We start from the raw sequence: 17461 nt of genomic DNA on the forward strand, positions 1-17461 counted from the left end.
ACTGTCTGTGTAAAAAAAAACATTCTGCCCATCTCCATTGAACTTTCTCCCTCTCACTTGACATTTATGCCCCCTTCCATTCTTGGGAAAAGATTCTGACTGTCCAGCCTATCTAGAACCTCTATCAGCTCTCCCTTTAGTCTCCGACGCTCTGGAGAAAACAATCTAGGTTTTTCCAACCTCTCTGTAACGTTCTCCTTCGGGTGTAACGAAACGCCGAATTTAACGTCCGGATAAACCACAGCCAATGCAAACCAGATCGCAGTAAGATTAACCATTTACTGTTCACTCTTCACATTAACATATGGTGAAAACTGTTGATAAAACAATACAAGATTGATACAGTATTTGTTCCTTCCTTAATATCACATTTCAAGTGTAAATACTTGCAAAGGTGACTATAACTACATTACACTAAGGTGCAGTATACAGGGAGAGTTTACCTGCTCCATTGACTACTTTAAATACACTTCCATGCAAACTATCCGCGACTCTTTAACTAACGAAAGCATAAACATTATCTACCGTCGTTACCTCTAACAGGATCAGCATTAACATCTTAGTTCAATATATCGATTATCTATTAACTTACAGCGTTGCTCTCACTGTGATTTCTCATGCCTGCAAAACTGCTTGTGCTCAGGTGTGCCTCGTGGAAAGCCCCCACCCTCGCGCTAATTTCAAACTGGTGTTTTCCCACAAGACGCGGCGAAACCGGATGTGACGTCATCGCATGCCGATATATTTTACATGCAATGAATATACTTTAAACACTCCTAATTCTAACTAGAAAATACTATTGAATGAATTACTAAGCGAAAATATTATAAACTAAATAACTGTCGTAAAGACAGCACACTCCCCGCTTGACCTTCGTAAGGTCACAATGAGCAGAGTACAAAACTTAGTCTCTTAATCAGTCATTGGGTAGAAGTAGAATAACTTCTGTAACTGGCCCTTGGTAAATTTTCACATCGCCTTGGTCGGTAGTCTTCAATTCGATCTTCCTGACATGTCCATCCCCGCTAGGGAATGTAACAGTGATTCTGGCCGTTGGCCAGATTCCTGTGGGGTTCTGTCCACTTTTGTCTCTGTTGCAACAAAGGTAGATATTTTTGTCTCCAGCGAGGCCAGAACTGATTTGCCAGAGCCTGGACTTGTCTCCATTGCTTTGTGTACAAATCCTTGTCTGAAAAGTCTCCTGGTGGAGGAGGTGCTCCTGCCTTCTGCGTAAGGAGCGTTGATGGCGAAAGTATAAAGGGGTTTTCTGGGTCAGAAGACACAGGTAGGAATGATTGTGCGTTTATAATGGCTGTGACCTCTGCCATTAGGGTGCACAGTACCTCGTGGGCCAATCGGGTGTGTTGCTGCATCTCAGGTTTCCTTTTCTGGGTTTTCCGTAAGGACGTGAACCGTTTGACTGCCTGCTCTTTGTTATCTGGTGAGCGCTGGCGTGGTTCTCTGATAGGCAATGGGACAACCCCATTATTTGCTTCATCTCTGACGACCTTGGTGTCTTTGGGTTTTAAAGAAATGGTATCTTGAGCTGATTGTGCAAGTTTGTTTCCGTGCTCGGTTTGAACGAAAACTGACTGACCTAGCGTCTCGTCGGTTACTTTACGCTTGGTAATGTATTGTTGTGCTTCTTTAGGGTACACCTCAGTGAGGCAGATCTTGGAACAAGAACGGCTTGACTGAGTTTGACCGCAAACTTCTGTACAGTTCGAGCTGACAATTGTTGTCCTGGAGTGAACCTCTCCCTCCCCGCCGTCCCGTTGTGGGGGTGAAGGAGCGTTGTCGGTTCTTTCATTCTTGACTTCATCACGGAGCCGTGAGGGTAAATTTCCTTCCTTGTATGGATGTGATGCAATTGTGACTCTCTGAGGTTCCTCGTAGCTGGGGAAGTTATCGAATACGTATGGAGAGGGGAGACGAGCCTGCCTGTCTATTTGATACTGTACATAGTCGCTTGTGCGTTCCAGTCTGGTCCTTTCTAAAGTAGATCTTACTGCGGTCGGATCACGCGACCCTTCAACTTCTTTTATGTACTTTGCTTCCGCCATGGCAGCTTCTTCTTCTCTTTCTAGCTGCAGCACTTACAACTCTGTCGATATTTTTGCCATTTCCAACTGGATTTCGGCTTCTCGGGCGGCCGCTTCGGCTTCTCTGGCAGCCGCTTCGGCTTCTCTGGCAGCCTTTTCTTTCTGGATTTCGGCTTCTCTGGCAGCCTCTTCTCTTTGTCTGGTGGCCAGTTTCATTTTCAAAACTGCTTCTTGTTTGGCGTAATGCAGTCGCACCTTGGCGGCTTCTGCCTTGGCTCTTGCCTGTGTGGACTTACTTGATGTCGTTCTACTGCCCTTGTCGCTGGGCGCCATCGACTTGATCCCGGATCGAGCTGACATTGCAGCACTTGGAACACCTGATAACGCTTGGGTGGGCTTACTTGATGTCGGTTTACTGCCCTTGTCGCTGGGCGGCGTCGACTTGATGCTGGATTGAGCTGACATTGCAGCACTTGAAACACCTGATAATGCCGCTTTTTCACTGTAACGTTCTCCTTCGGGTGTAACGAAACGCCGAATTTAACGTCCGGATAAACCACAGCCAATGCAAACCAGATCGCAGTAAGATTAACCATTTACTGTTCACTCTTCACATTAACATATGGTGAAAACTGTTGATAAAACAATACAAGATTGATACAGTATTTGTTCCTTCCTTAATATCACATTTCAAGTGTAAATACTTGCAAAGGTGACTATAACTACATTACACTAAGGTGCAGTATACAGGGAGAGTTTACCTGCTCCATTGACTACTTTAAATACACTTCCATGCAAACTATCCGCGACTCTTTAACTAACGAAAGCATAAACATTATCTACCGTCGTTACCTCTAACAGGATCAGCATTAACATCTTAGTTCAATATATCGATTATCTATTAACTTACAGCGTTGCTCTCACTGTGATTTCTCATGCCTGCAAAACTGCTTGTGCTCAGGTGAGCCTCGTGGAAAGCCCCCACCCTCGCGCTAATTTCAAACCGGTGTTTTCCCACAAGACGCGGCGAAACCGGATGTGACGTCATCGCATGCCGATATATTTTACATGCAATGAATATACTTTAAACACTCCTAATTCTAACTAGAAAATACTATTGAATGAATTACTAAGCGAAAATATTATAAACTAAATAACTGTCGTAAAGACAGCACACTCTCCATATAGCACGTACCCTCTAATCCAGGCAGCATCTTCTGCATCCTCTATAAAACCTCCACTTCCTTCCTATAATGGGGCGACCAGAACTGCACACAGTTTTGAATGAGTCCCAGGAAGTTCTCTTCAGTACATTGATTGGACGTGATAAAGAGAGCAGAGATGCTTCACCATGACTTTTGTATGATCAAAGATTATGCAGTCTGGTATGATATTCTTTAGAAGAATGAGAGGTGAAGTTATTGAGATGCCCAAAATGTGGGTAAATTATGGAAAATGCTTTCCCTGAAGAAGCAAAGGCTGTCATCTGAGAATAATAGTAAGCATCACCAGTAGCCTGTCCTGGTGCAAGCACGTAGACGCCAGGGCCAAGAAAGCACACCAGTGCCTCTGGTTCCTCAGCAGGCTAAACTAATTTAACATGTCACCGTTGGCCCTCACCAATCTTTACTGATGCACTGTAGAAAGCATCCTGACCAAATACATTTCGCTTGATATGGCAGCAGCTCAGCAAGTGACTGCCAGAAGCTACATAGAGTTGTAGACACAGCTCAACAAATTACAGAAAGCAACTTCCCCTCCATGGACTCTGTCCATACTTCTCACTGGCTTGGTCAACCAGCCAGCATAATCAAAGAACATATCCACCCCACACATCCTCCCTTCTCTCCACCCTTCCCACTGGGCAAAAGATACAAAAGGTTGAAAATACATACCACCAGGCTCAAGGAAAGCTTCTACCACACTGTTAATAGACTTAGAATGGTTCCTTAGTATGATAAGGTGGACTCCTGACCTCAGGATCTACCTCATTAACTTGCACCTTATTGTCTACCTACAGTGCAACTGTAACACTTTATTTGGCATTCTATTATTGCTTAACCTTGTACCATATCATAGCACTGTGTCATGAAATGGCACAGATGATTAATGTGCAAAACAAGCTTCACAGTCTATTGGAGTGGGTACATGTATGGTCAGTGTGTGAGACAAGTGTTTCAGTGTATTGGAGTGGGTTCATGTAAAAATAATAAACCAATTCCAATTCCAGTGGAAACCTCTTTATTCGGAGCATGGAAAAGCTTTGGAATTCTCTACCCAAGGGTGCTAAGCTGACTATATGAAGGACAGAGGGGGTAGATTCATGGGTGGCAGTTTGCACAGAGTGATGCTGAGGTAGTTGATCGGCCAGAACAGTAGCATGGGTGTATTCACTCGTAGAGTTGGACTGTTCACATTCCTGCACAGCTGGGCTGTACATCCACAACACACCGCTGGTTAATTATATGTCCCTTCACTAGATTTGGAAACACCACTCAGTGCAGTCCAGGTTTTAGCAGCAATTACTGATGTACCGCCAGAATCTTCAGCCCTTGTCTGACAGTTTAGCCTGAGGCCGAGTCTGACAGGAAGCAGTTCGCTGGATTCCATCTCGTATATCATGGGCAAATTATGGTGACATTGATTTTGGGTATACAACAGCTCCCTTGCGACATCGGTGTTTGTGCTGGACCTCTGTAGGAGTGCTAAGCTGTAAAAGCTGGGACCTCTTTTGGAACCTTTGCAATGTCTACATGCAGCAAACACTCCTGGCCTGGCTCTGTATGTAGATCCTACCTCCCTCATGTCAGAGAGTCATAGAGTTAAACAACACAGAAACTGTTCCTCCAACTCATCCATGCTGACCAAGTGCTGCATTCAAAGATAAGCTGATCTCTTAACCTCACAATACTCTTCCTTATGATCTTGCCCCTTATTGCCTAACTGCACTGCACTTTCTCTGTAGCTGTTCCACTTTATTCTGCATTCTGTTACCATGTACTACTGCCATTCACTGGTAACAATTTGATCTGCATGAACAGAACCAGAATCATGGATATACTATATTCTATGAAACTGTTGTTGATCAAAGCAGTACATTGCAAGACACAGAATGTTACTATGTTACAATGAAAATAAATAGTACAAAAGAGTAATAGTGAAGCAGTGTTCATGGGTTCATGGACCATTCAGAAATCTGACAGCAGAGCAAACGAAGCTGTTCCTAAAACATTGAAGTCTTCAAGCTCCTTTACTTCCTCCCAATTCACTTGCCAGTTTGCCCCACATCTCACTAAACCTTTGCTACCCATATACCTGTCCTCTCCCAATCCCCCGTACTCTGTCCCGGTCTCTCTGCTTGTCCTCACAAGTCAGAATTCTTTAAAGACAGGGTATGCATGTTGCCTGTATCTGTGTGAACAATTTAGATGATAATGTAATTGGGAACATAGTCAGCTAGTTTATGACTCTAAGAGATGGGACATCACTACTATTTTGTAAAATACTGATCAGCACATGGAATATTGGTGGTGTTGTGGTCTCTTGAAGGAAAGTTTACTCAGTAACGGTGCAGAGATAATTAGCAACATCTTCTCAGAGTGAGTTCAGCCTCAATTATGAATACCACCACCCCTCCCCTCCCCTCGTCAGCTCTGTAATCTAATCCGTACAAATCTGTGGGATGTCCACTCTCCTCGAACTCTGCCGAGGGTCATAGAGTCATCTAGCATGGAAATAGGCCCTTGACAGCCAACCTGTCTACCCAAGCTAGTCCAATTTCCCTGTATTTGGCCAATATCCCTCTAAACCTTTCCTTTCCATGTAATGTTATTAAATCTTGTTATTGTGCTCATCTCCACAATGTCCCCTGGCAGCTTGAACCATAGACCTCTGTGAAGTGATTGTGTCTCAGGTCCCTTTTAAATCTTTCCCATCTAACCTATGGTTTATAATTTTGGACTCCCATACTCTGGAGCAAAGACTGCAACTATTCATGTGACTTATGCCCCACATGATTTTATATACCTCTATAAGGAAAAAGAAAATCCCACCCAAACCAGTCTCTCTTTATAACTCAAGACCTCCAGCTCCACTAATGTGAATCTTTCCTGTACCCCTTTCCAACTTCAGCTGCTAGAGGAAGTGGTTAAGTACAATAGGATCATTTAACAAGCATTTGGATAGGTACACGGAGAGATGGAGCTTGGAAGGATATGGGCTGACTAAAGGAAATTGGGACTAGCTGGGTGTGCACTGTGGTCAGCATAGACCAGCTGGGCCAAAGGGCCTGCATCGGTGCTATATTGTTCTGTGACTCCATAAACCCTTTTCTTCATGATAATCAAGCTTAAAGTTTACCTCTCTCGTCTTTGAGCCCTGCTTCTGTGGTTTGGTATTGGCTGGTTGATCTGTATTTGTCAATGTCCGTCCAGGCATTATGGGAATTTCAGTCCCTGACAGGTGCTATCAAAATGCACCTTCTTGTTGACAGGTGACCAGTCAGCGTAAAGGAAATACACTCCTAATCTCACTGTGTAAATGGAGTTTCAAATATCCGACTGAGCAGCAAGTTAATGAGAAATGCAGTAAATCAAATTGAGACAGAGCTGTCCAGGAGAACTCCTGCTGGCCATCATTTGGTCCTACTTGATCTAGTCTGTTATGCCTGTTACATATCAGTCTCCTCCCACTCCAGTCACACCCATCTCTCCACAATTTCATAAACTGTGCACCTCAATCCCTCCCCATGGGAGTGAGCTGCATATTCCCAATTTCCCTGTGGGAGTGAGCTCCACATTCCCAATTTCCCTGTGGGAATGAGTTCCACATTCCCACCTCTCCCTGTGAGAGTGAGCCTCACATTCCCACCTCTCTCCGTCAGAGTGAGCTCCACATTCCCACCTCTCCCTGTGGGAGTGAGCTCCACATTCCCACCTCTCCCCGTGGGAGTGGGTTCCACATTCCCCCCTCTCCCCGTGGGAGTGAGCTCCACATTCCCACCTCTCCCCGTGGGAGTGGGCTCCACATTCCCACCTCTCCCTGTGGGAGTGAGCTCCACATTCCCCCCTCTCCCCGTGGGAGTGAGTTCCACATTCCCACCTCTCCCTGTGGGAGTGAGCTCCACATTCCCACCTCTCCCTGTGGGAGTGAGCTCCACATTCCCCCCTCTCCCCGTGGGAGTGAGTTCCACATTCCCACCTCTCCCTGTGGGAGTGAGTTCCATATTCCCACCTCTCCCCGTGGGAGTGAGTTCCACATTTCCACCTCTCCCCGTGGGAGTGAGTTCCATGTTCCTGCCTTTCCCTGTCAAAGATAGCTTCACATTCCCACCCATCCCTGAGGAAAACATCTCCCCAGTGAACTCACTAATGACTATAGCAGAATTCCTTCAACCCAGAAGGCTTCATTATTGTCTTCAAGAACTCCATGTACAGGAAATCCCCTTGGAAATCCTTGAGGAAATCCCATTTCTTGGACTGAAGAAAAGAACAAATTACCCTAAATTTCTTCCTTTAAGTTGGGACAGCTGGTTTATTACAATTTGCAAACAATTCAAAGTTAATCCTGATAATGTTAACACGAGCAAAGCAACAACCTGTCTTCATTAAGCACCTCTTATCATAGCAAAGCATCCATGTCCTTGCCAGCGGGATGAAGAATGCAAAACAGTACAGCACAGGAGCAGGCCCTTCAGCCCACACTGCTGAGCCAAACTAATTAAACTAGTCCCTTCTGCCTGCACATGGCCCATAGATCTCCATTTTTTGTACATTCATGTGCCTGTCCAAGAGCCTCTTAAACACCTCCACCACTCTGACAGCATGTTCCAAGCACACACCACTCTGTGTAAAAAACTTTCCCCGCTCATCTCCTTTGAGCTCACCCTTTCTCTGTTAAACGCATGTCCTCCAGTATTAGACCCCATAGACTCTCTGTCTATGCCTGTCTATTTTATAAACTTAGATCAGTTTGCCCCTCAGCCTGCGAGAAAGAAATGTGTAGCTGACAGTGGAAATGCTGAATCTGACTCACTCAGTTTCTCCGAAGTGTTGATCCAGATTTCCAGTATCTGCAGTCTCTGTGGAACTTATTGTGACATCACTAGTCAAGGTGATACTTAGCAGCTGATAAATAGTCAGTTAGTATTTTCCTCCTTACAGATCAGTACCGTTTTCTAATGCGGAAGAAACAAGAGAATAGGATAATAGATATCGTCCAGGCACAAGCTCTTCAGCTCCGGGTTCATGCCGATCATCAACCTCCCATTTATGTTTATCCTACACTAATCCCAATTTATATGATTAGTTTTGTTTTCATGTGTACATTGAAACCTACTGTGAAATGTATCATTGGCATCAAATCAAAGTAGTGGGGATTGTGCTGGGCAGCCTGCAAATGTCCTCGTGCTTCCAGTACCATTTTAGCATGCCCACAATGCATGAACCTTAACCAGACATCTTTGGAATGGGAGCACCCAAAGGAATCCTGCGCAGTCCCGGGGAGAATGTACCGACAGCGGTAGAATTGAACCCAGGTCACCAGCGTTGTAATTGCATTGCACTAATCACAGTGCCACCCACTATCCTCCCACATTGCCAGCAACTCCTCCAAAATTCTACCACTCACCCACTTTATCGTTTCCAGTTGACCTACCAACCCACACATCTGGAACGTGCGAGGAAACCCACGCGGCGACAGGGAGAAGGTGCACACTCCAGCTGAGGTCAGGGTCGAAGCCGGGTGTATGAAGCTGTTGGACAGCACCTCTACCAGCTGTGTCACCTGGGCTAGAGGAGGTTAGGAGAGGGATGGTTGAGGCCAGGGTGGGGATTGGAATTAATGGTGAAGATTTTAAGAGGATATATGTTAAACTGCAAACCAAGGAAGGACAGCAGAGCCAGGATGATTGGGGATGAGGACATGATGCATTCCAGTAGCCGGGTGATGCACAGCATAGCCCAGCCTGGAGGGTGTAAAGTCAGTGCAGAGTGGCCAGTGAAGAAGGTTATCTAAGATTACAGTGAGATTGGACTTGTGGACCAAAAAAGGGCAGGTGGAGCTTAATTCTGATAAATGAGAGTTGGTAAAGCAAACCAAGGCAGGGCTCACACAGTAAATACTAGAGTCCAGGTGAGCCTTGTGGAACAGAGAGACCTACAGGTCCAGGTACGTAGTTTCTAGAAAAGTTTCTTGATGCTTTCAAGAAGGAGTTAGATAGAGCTCTTAAAGATAGCGGAGTCAAGGGATATGGGGAGAAGGCAGGAATGGGTTACTGATTGTGGATAATCAGCCATGATCACATTGAATGGCGGTGCTGGCTCGGTGCCGAATGGCCTACTCCTGCACCTGTTGTCTATTCTTTGAAGTGGAGACACAGGTAGGCAGGGATGTGAAGAAGGTGTTTGGCACACTGGCCTTCAATGGTTAGGATATGGAGTAAAGGAGTTGGAATGTCATGTTACAGCTGTACAAACATTGGTAAGACTGTACTTGGAGATATCATCCAGTTCCGGTTATCATGCTATAACCAGGATGCCATCAAACTGGAAAAGGTCCAAACAAAGATTTACAAATACATAACTGGAACTAGATTCCTCAAAGTATAAGGAAAGACCAAATAGGTTAGATCTTTTCTTCTAGAGAGTGAGGGGTGACTTTATAGAAGTTTATAAAATCATGAGGACCATAGATAAGTTGAATGGTCACCATCTTTTCCCCCAGGATAGAGGAGTCCAAAACCAGGGGGCATGGGTTTAAAGTGTGAGGTAGAATATTTAAAGAGAACCAGGAGACAGTTTTTTCACACAGAGGACAATTAGTATATGGATCAAGCTGCCAGAATAAGTGGCTGAGGTAGGTATAATTTGGCCAAGTACATGGATAGAAGAAAGATTTAGAGGGACATGGATCAAATGCAAGCAAGTGGGACGGTCACAGGAAACAACCTGGTTGGCTTGGTTGGGTTGAAGGGCCTGTTTTCTATACGATGGAGATCCATGACTCCATGCTTCCTCAGTCAGGAGGTGACAGAGGCATGGAATGGGGGTCAGCCAATGGCCCTGTGCTGTCCACCATTGCCAAGGGCGTGCTCTGTTATGAACTTTAAAAGTTCCAGATTTAAAAGTAAATAAATAATGATTGCAATGGCTACAGTGCAAGTTTAACAGAAACATACTGTTCATGAATAAGTTAATTTAATCAAAAAATAGTTCTGTCCCTGGTGGGATTGAGATGGGGAACAATCACTGAAGAGAGAACAATGGCAGCATGAATGTGCAGCACAACAGGGGAGCTGGTCACGCAGCTACCCCAGAGGAAGCCACAGTAATGCCGTTATTTAATCAGCCCTCAGACATTCTCTGCATAATCGAGAACCTGCAGTGTCGCTTTCCTAAAAAACGATTCCACAAAGATCCACAGAGTGGAGAAAAGCAGTGTGAAATTCATTGCATAAACCCCCACCACAGAACAGCAAACTGAACAGGCTTGAAGTGGGGTTAGTGTTGGTCTTCTGGCCCATCATGGCTTGGCCTATCCAACTAACACCTAAATATAGGAGCTGGATTTGGCCATCTGTCCAAAAAAGCCATGCTGCCCTTTGGTGGAATCATGGCTGATGTGAATTTGGCCCCAGCTCCAATTTGCTGCCCTTTCCTTACAGTCCCAGGATTGTAAAGATCTTGAGACACGGAGATCCATTTCCATCATCCTTCCTTCTGGTTCTGTCCACCATTTCCACCTCCTGGATCCCCTGGTTCCATTGGCCATACACCCCTCCCCTGATGGTTCCCATCACCTCCCATACGTATTAGATTACCAACCAGTAGTCCCTTGTATTCCTGCTTATCCCCCTCCCAGTTGCTCCAACGCTCACCCTCCCAGCCTTCTCCTGGCTCCTTGTGCATTTTAGTCTGCTTCCCATCTATCATCTAGCTACCTCTTGTACCCCCAGCTACACCCCTCCTCCTCCTCCTCTTCCTCGCTCCATCTGCTCATCATTCATAACCCATCCTGGGTCCACCAATCACCTTGGACACCAGTCTCATGGGTGGCACGGTATTGTAGTGGCAAGCCTAACACATTACAGCACCAGCAATCGGAAGATCAAGGTTCAATTCCTACCATTGTCTGTAAGCAGTGTATATGTTCTCACCGGGACCGCGTGGGTTTCCTCTGGGTGCTCTGGGTTTCTCTCACAGTCTAAATGACATATTGGTTCATGTTGCGGGCATGATATTTTGGCACTAGGAGCATGGCAGCACTTCTACAGGCTGCCCATTCTCGGATTGTGTTGGTTGTTGACACAAACAACACATTTCACTGTATGATTTGCTATTTCAATATACACGTGACAAATAAAACCAAGCTTACCCTGTCTTATCACCCCGCCTTTTCCTCTTAATACTGTCCATCTCTCCTCTCCACTCTCATCCCAATGAAGAGTCTCAACCTGAAAAGCAGACAAATCTTCCCTCCATCAATAATCCTTGACCTTCTGAGTTCCTCTAGCTGCTCTAGATCACAATCTGACCATCCCAGTTTTGGATATATGGGGTGTCTTCACATAGAGAATTTCATCATCTGGTGAGAAATGTTATTTTCCATCTCCATTTTAACTGGGCAGTCCCTTACTTGAGATTTTGTCCTCCATACCATCTAGCAGGAACATCCTCTCAATACTCACCCTGTCACAAAATGCTAGAGGAACTCAGCAACTTAGGCAGCATCTATGGAGGGGTATAACCAGTAAACATTTTGGGCCGAGACCCTTCATCATGACTGGAAAGGAAGGGGACAGGAGCCAGAATAAGAAGGTGGGGGAAGTGGAAGGGGTACAAGCTGGCAGATGGTAAGTGAGACCAAGGAGAGGGGAGATGGCTGGGTTGGTCAAATGTCCTTTTCTTCGGCCCTTTACCTCTTTCACCTCTCACCTCTCCCCACCCAACCACCTTCCCCCCACACACCATTCTCTGCAAAAAAGCCTTGGCCCCCACACATTCTCTTTAAATATGCCCCCTCTCATCTTAAATGCATGCCCTTTGGTTGTTGACATTTCTACTCTGATAAAAAGATTCTGTCTGTCTATCCTAATCATACCTGTTATAGTTTTATAAATGTCTAGCAGGTCTCCAATTAGCCTTCGATGCTCCAGAAGAAAAATGACCCAAATTTTTTCAACTTGTTCTTACAGCTGATACTCTCTAATCCAGGCCACATCCGGGTAAACCTCCCCTGTGCTCTCTCCAAAGCCTCCATACCCTTCCTGCAGTGGAGCTACCAGAATTGAACGCAAACTCCAAGTGCAGCCTGACCAAAGTTTTAAACAGCTTCAACATGTCTTTTGGAGGCTTAGAATTCTGTACTTTTATACTCCAATCCTGTAGAACAAATGGCAATTCTTCTTTGTTACCTGGTGTTAACCAGCTCTTACACTTTTCCAAAAGCCCTGTGAATGTCTTTTCTGGAAATATTTCCCTTTCAAATGTCCTTCAACAAAAGACTATAAGAATTTAGATTGGGTCAAGGGGCCTGTTTCCATGTGGTATAACTCTAACTTAATTATCCTTAAACTAAAGAAAGTTTAGGTTCTATTCACTGAAGTTTGGGGGATTCTATCAATCTCACCCATAAGATACATAGACTATAATATGTAAGAGCAGGATTAAGCCATTCAGCCCGCTGAGTACATCATAAACACAAGAGGTTCTGCAGATGCTGGAAATCTTGAGCGACACACACAAAATTCTGGAGGAACTCAGCAAACAGGCAGCATCTATGGAGGTGAATAGATAGTCAATGTTTCAGGTTGAGACCCTTTGTCAAATTGTAAGAATGCCACACTTTTCAACAGTTGTGCTGTTCTGGTGAAGCATAAAGGAAGAACGAAATATTTCCCAATAACATGTAAACTCTTGATCTTTCACACAGACAGTGAGGGGGCTTGGAGCTGACGGAATTCCAGAGTTCCTGCCTGTGACCCACGTCTATTCAATGCTGCTGCAGGCAAGGAGTCTACTCCTTCAGCTCATTAAGTTCCCAAAAAGAATGTGTATTAAAATATCGCCACATAATGAGACCCACACAAAAGGAATGTGTGACTATTTTTGATAAGTGTGGGCCAGATCAAAAATCGGCAGTAGGGACATTTCTCTGGTGGGCTCAGTCTCCGGCCCAAAGCACTGAATGTTATTATTGCAGTGTACAGCGGCTGGGGGGGATCTGTGCAGTCGAGAATTGAACACTCTTCCTAACTAACCCAGTAAATGAGCCAAGTTTAATTAGGGGGAATTAGAATTGAAAATGATATTTCCCCTGCCCACGACTGATGCTTTAAGGCAGGAGATTGTTTCCAGCACTGTAATCATGAGAAGGTAGGAACTGTGTAGGCCTTTCAGCCCATTGAATTTGTTCTGCTAGGCTGATCTGTGACTGTTCGTTTGTCTTTTCTTTCTGTATATATTGAGTTACCTGGCATCTACCGATCTTGGTTTAAAAATGATCAATTGAGCAAGTTTCCGGATACTGCTGGGCAACGAGAATCCCAGTGTCCCCATCTCCATAACACTCTTCCAGGGTTTGCCTTCACTAGCAGAAATAACTTCTCTCTTTTCCCCTCTCTCTCAGTCTATCATGTTGTTACTCTCTATAAATATCCCTTTCTCTCTGCCTCTGTCATCATTTCTCTCTCTCTCCCCCCTCCCTCTCTCCCCTTCCTCTCTATATCTCTCCCTCTCTCCCCCTGCCTTTTTCTCTCCAAATCCCTATTTCTCTCTTTTTCCCTACCTCCTCCTCCCTCTCACCATCTCTCTTCCTCTTCTCCTCACCCCCATCTCCCCGTAACTCTCCATTTCTCTCTCTCTGGGTCTCAGATCTCCAAGTTTACTGTTACATGAAGTACAGGTACACGGGAACACTTACTTACAGTAGCGCGTCAATCTTCATCAGTCAGACCGCTGAGCTTAGGAGGACGGGTATTATGTTGTAGTTATATAAATCAAGGATGAGACCGCATTTGGAGTATTGTGTACAGTTTTGCTCACCCTCTTAGAGAAAGATATTGAAAAGCTAGCTAGTGTCAGAAGAGATTTATGAGGATGGTACCTGGACAAGAGTGCCATGCCGGATCTTTATCCCTTGGAGCTCAGGGCATTGAGAGGTGACCTTGTAAGAAGTTCATAAAATCATATAAAGTCCTAATGAAGGACCTTGGCCTGAAACATCAAGTGCTTATTCCCCTCCATTGATCATGCCTGACTTGTTCAATTCCTCCAGCCAATTCTAATCTTTTCCCCAGGGTTGGGGAATCCAAAACTGGGAGCAATTTAAAAGAGACCTGAGAGGGAACTTCTTTGCACCGAAGATAGGAAATACCAGGAATGAGCTGCCAGAGGAAGTGGTCAAAGCGGGTACACTTGCAACATTTAAGAGGCAGTTGGATAGGTACATGGATGGAGGGGCTTGGAGGGTTATGGGTCGAACGTTGAACTAGTAGGGGGAACGGTGAGATTAGCATGGACCTGTTGCACCAGAGGGCTTATTTCCATTCAGCATTACTCTGTGACTCTATCTTGCTCTCCACACATTGGCTTGGTAGAAGCAGATACACTGGAGACATTTACAAGACTCGTAGCTAGGATAATGGATGTAAGAAAAATGAAGGACTAAGTGGGAGGGAAGGGTGAGATTGATTTTAGAGTTGGTTGAAAAGTCATCAGAGCAGCATCACAGGCCCAAGGACCTTTACTGTGCTTTAGTGTTCAATGATTTGTGTTCCATCTTCTATTTTCACCCCAGTTTTCCATATAACCAAAGATGAGCAGGGAAGCAGACCACAATGAGAGATACTACACAAAGATTAGCCCATCAACCACCCATTTACACTGACCCTACATTAACCCCAGCTTATTCACCCCACACTCCCAATTACCACCCTCCCCCAGATTCTACCCTTCACCTACCCACTAGGGGCAATTTACAGCCGTCAATTAACCACTAGCCCCAACAAACATGGGGAGAAAGGGGAAATCAGAGCAACCACGCAGTCACAGAATAACATACACAAAGTGCTGGAGGAACTCAGCAGGGGAGGCAGCATCTATGGAAGGGTGGTTCGGGCCGAGTCCCTTCATCGGAAAGGGCATGAGGTCATGGTATCGTAGTGGTAAAGGGCGGCAAGATGGCCAAACAGTTAGAGCATCACTTTACAGTGCCAGTGATCAAGGGTTAATTCTCCCTGCAGCCTGTAAGGAGTCTTATGTTCTCCCTTTGTGGGTTTCCTCCATGTACTCCTGTTTCCTTCCACATTCCAAAGATGTAAGGTTAGGTTTAGTGAATTGTGGGCATGCTACGTGGCCTCCGGATGCATTAGGGTTGGATATGAACAGGACAAATGAAGCTAATCTTTTGATCTTTATCACAGGGAGGATGTAAACTACATAACACAGACAGCATCTGAGATCTGGATCAAACCTGGGTCTCTGCAGTACTGCTGCACCATCTCATTACTTGTCTTATTCCATAAGATATAAGTGCAGAATTAGGCCATTCAACCCTTCAAGTCCTCTTTGCCATTTGATCATGGCCGATTCATTTTCACTCTATTCACCCCTGCTTTAAATACATCCAATGACTTGGCCTCCACAGCTGTCTGTGGCAATGAATTCCACAGATTCACCACCCTCTGGCTAAATAAATTTCTCCTCTCTGTTCTAAAGAAAAGTTCTTCTGCTGTAAGGCTATGCCCTCCAGTCCTGGATTCTCCCACCATTGAAAACTTTTCTCCACATCCACTCTATCTAGACCTTTCAATATTCGGTCCGTTTCAGTGACATCCCCCCATTATTCTTCTCAATTCTAGAGAGTACAAATCCAGAGGCATCAAATGCTCCACATACATTAACCCTTCCATTCCCATCATCATTTCATAAACCTCCTCTGGGCCCTCTCCAGTGCCAGCATATCCTTTCTTAGATATGGGGTCTACAGCTGCTCACAATACTCCAAGTGTGGTCTGACTAATGCCTTGTAAAAACTCATCATTACTTCCTTGCTTTTATATTGTAGCCCTCTGAGAATGAATGCTCATATTGCATTTGCCTTCCTCACCACTGACTCAAAGTGCCAGTTAACCTTTAGGGAAGCCTATACAAGGACTCCCAAGTCCCTTTGCATCTCTACTTTCTGAACTTGTCACCCGTCTAGAAAATAGTCTACACCTTTATTCCCTCTACCAAAGTACAAGACCATGCACTTCAGCACACTATTCTCCTGGTCTGTGGACTCCAGGGATTGTTTTCCCTTTGTTCAAGTGGAAGTTTGCAATAATTCTGAAGCAGCAATGAAAGGAACCCAGGATGCCCAAGCAGTGAAACAGCACATTGCCCTGAGCTGTGAAGGAACAGAGAGAGCACGTGCTCTCAGTCTGAGTCCTTGCCACTGTGCTCGATGCCCCTTTAAAGTTTTCCCTTCCACTCCTGGCAAGGTGAAAACCGAATAATGAAGGAAAAGTTTTTTTTAAATTATTATTTCCAAGCCAAAGACTCTGCATTAGTATCATACACAAGATGCTGGAGGAACTCAGCAAATCAGGCAGCATCTGTGGAGGGGAATTTTGGAACTTTTCAGGCTGAGATCCTTCATCAGGAAGAGGGCAGAATTCAGAATAAAAAGGCAGGAGGTGGGGGAGAAGCATAAGCCAAGAAAAATGTGGAGATTGGTGAGAGGGGAGGAGGGTGGATGTGGTGGGGGGGGGAAATGAAGTAAGAAGCTGGAAGGTGATTGGTGGAAGGGGTAAAGAGCTGAAGAAGACGGAATCTAATAGGAGAGAGAGCTTTGAATCATGGAAGGAAGCCAGAGGGAGATCATAAGCAGGTGAGGAGAAGAGGGTAACCAGACTGGGGAATGAAAAAAGGGAGAAGGGAAGGGGCAGAGATTACTGGAAGTTAGAGAAATTGTTGGTCATGCCATCAGGTTGGAGGCATACAAAATATAAGGTATTGCTCCTCCAACCTGAGAGTGGCCTCGTTCCCCCCCCCCCCCCCCACCTCGTAAATTCTGCCTGAGCTGCTGAGTTCCTCCAGCATTTTGTATGTGTCACTCCAGAGTTCCAGCATCTGTGAGTCTCCTGTTTTTATATTCTAAGTGAAGGGTGGGTGGTGAACTGTTCCAGGGTGGGAAAAGACAGTGGAATACTGCACTGGGTCCTCTGCCACATTTGTCTCAGTGTCCTAGGGAGGGAACTGGACAGTTGACATGGGGACCTTTCACCTAGGCTGGAACCATCTCAGAAAGACCCAATTTTCAGATGGCTCCATCTCCACACGGTCACACAACATCCTGACTTAGATATAATTTGCTGCTCATTCATTTTCTCTGGGTTCAGTTCCTGGAACACCCCACCACACGCCACGGGCACCAGA

The 17461-nt window shown here is 45.2% G+C and overlaps 1 protein-coding gene across 15 annotated transcripts in view; it reads left to right on the forward strand.

The window, feature by feature from the left end:
- The window catches only part of LOC132398296 (zinc finger protein 521), a 475733-nt gene that overhangs the window by 364508 nt on the left and 93764 nt on the right, over positions 1–17461 (forward strand). The window contains exon 6 of one of the 15 annotated variants that reach the window (XR_009513619.1): positions 12972–13046. The exons of the other annotated variants lie outside the window; for them this stretch is intronic. The gene's annotated coding sequence lies outside the window, so the exon portion shown is untranslated. The remainder of the gene's footprint in view (positions 1–12971; positions 13047–17461) is intronic. 15 annotated transcript variants of the gene reach the window in all.

The sequence above is a fragment of the Hypanus sabinus genome, chromosome 1, assembly GCF_030144855.1.
Source record: "Hypanus sabinus isolate sHypSab1 chromosome 1, sHypSab1.hap1, whole genome shotgun sequence".
Lineage (NCBI taxonomy): Eukaryota > Metazoa > Chordata > Chondrichthyes > Myliobatiformes > Dasyatidae > Hypanus > Hypanus sabinus.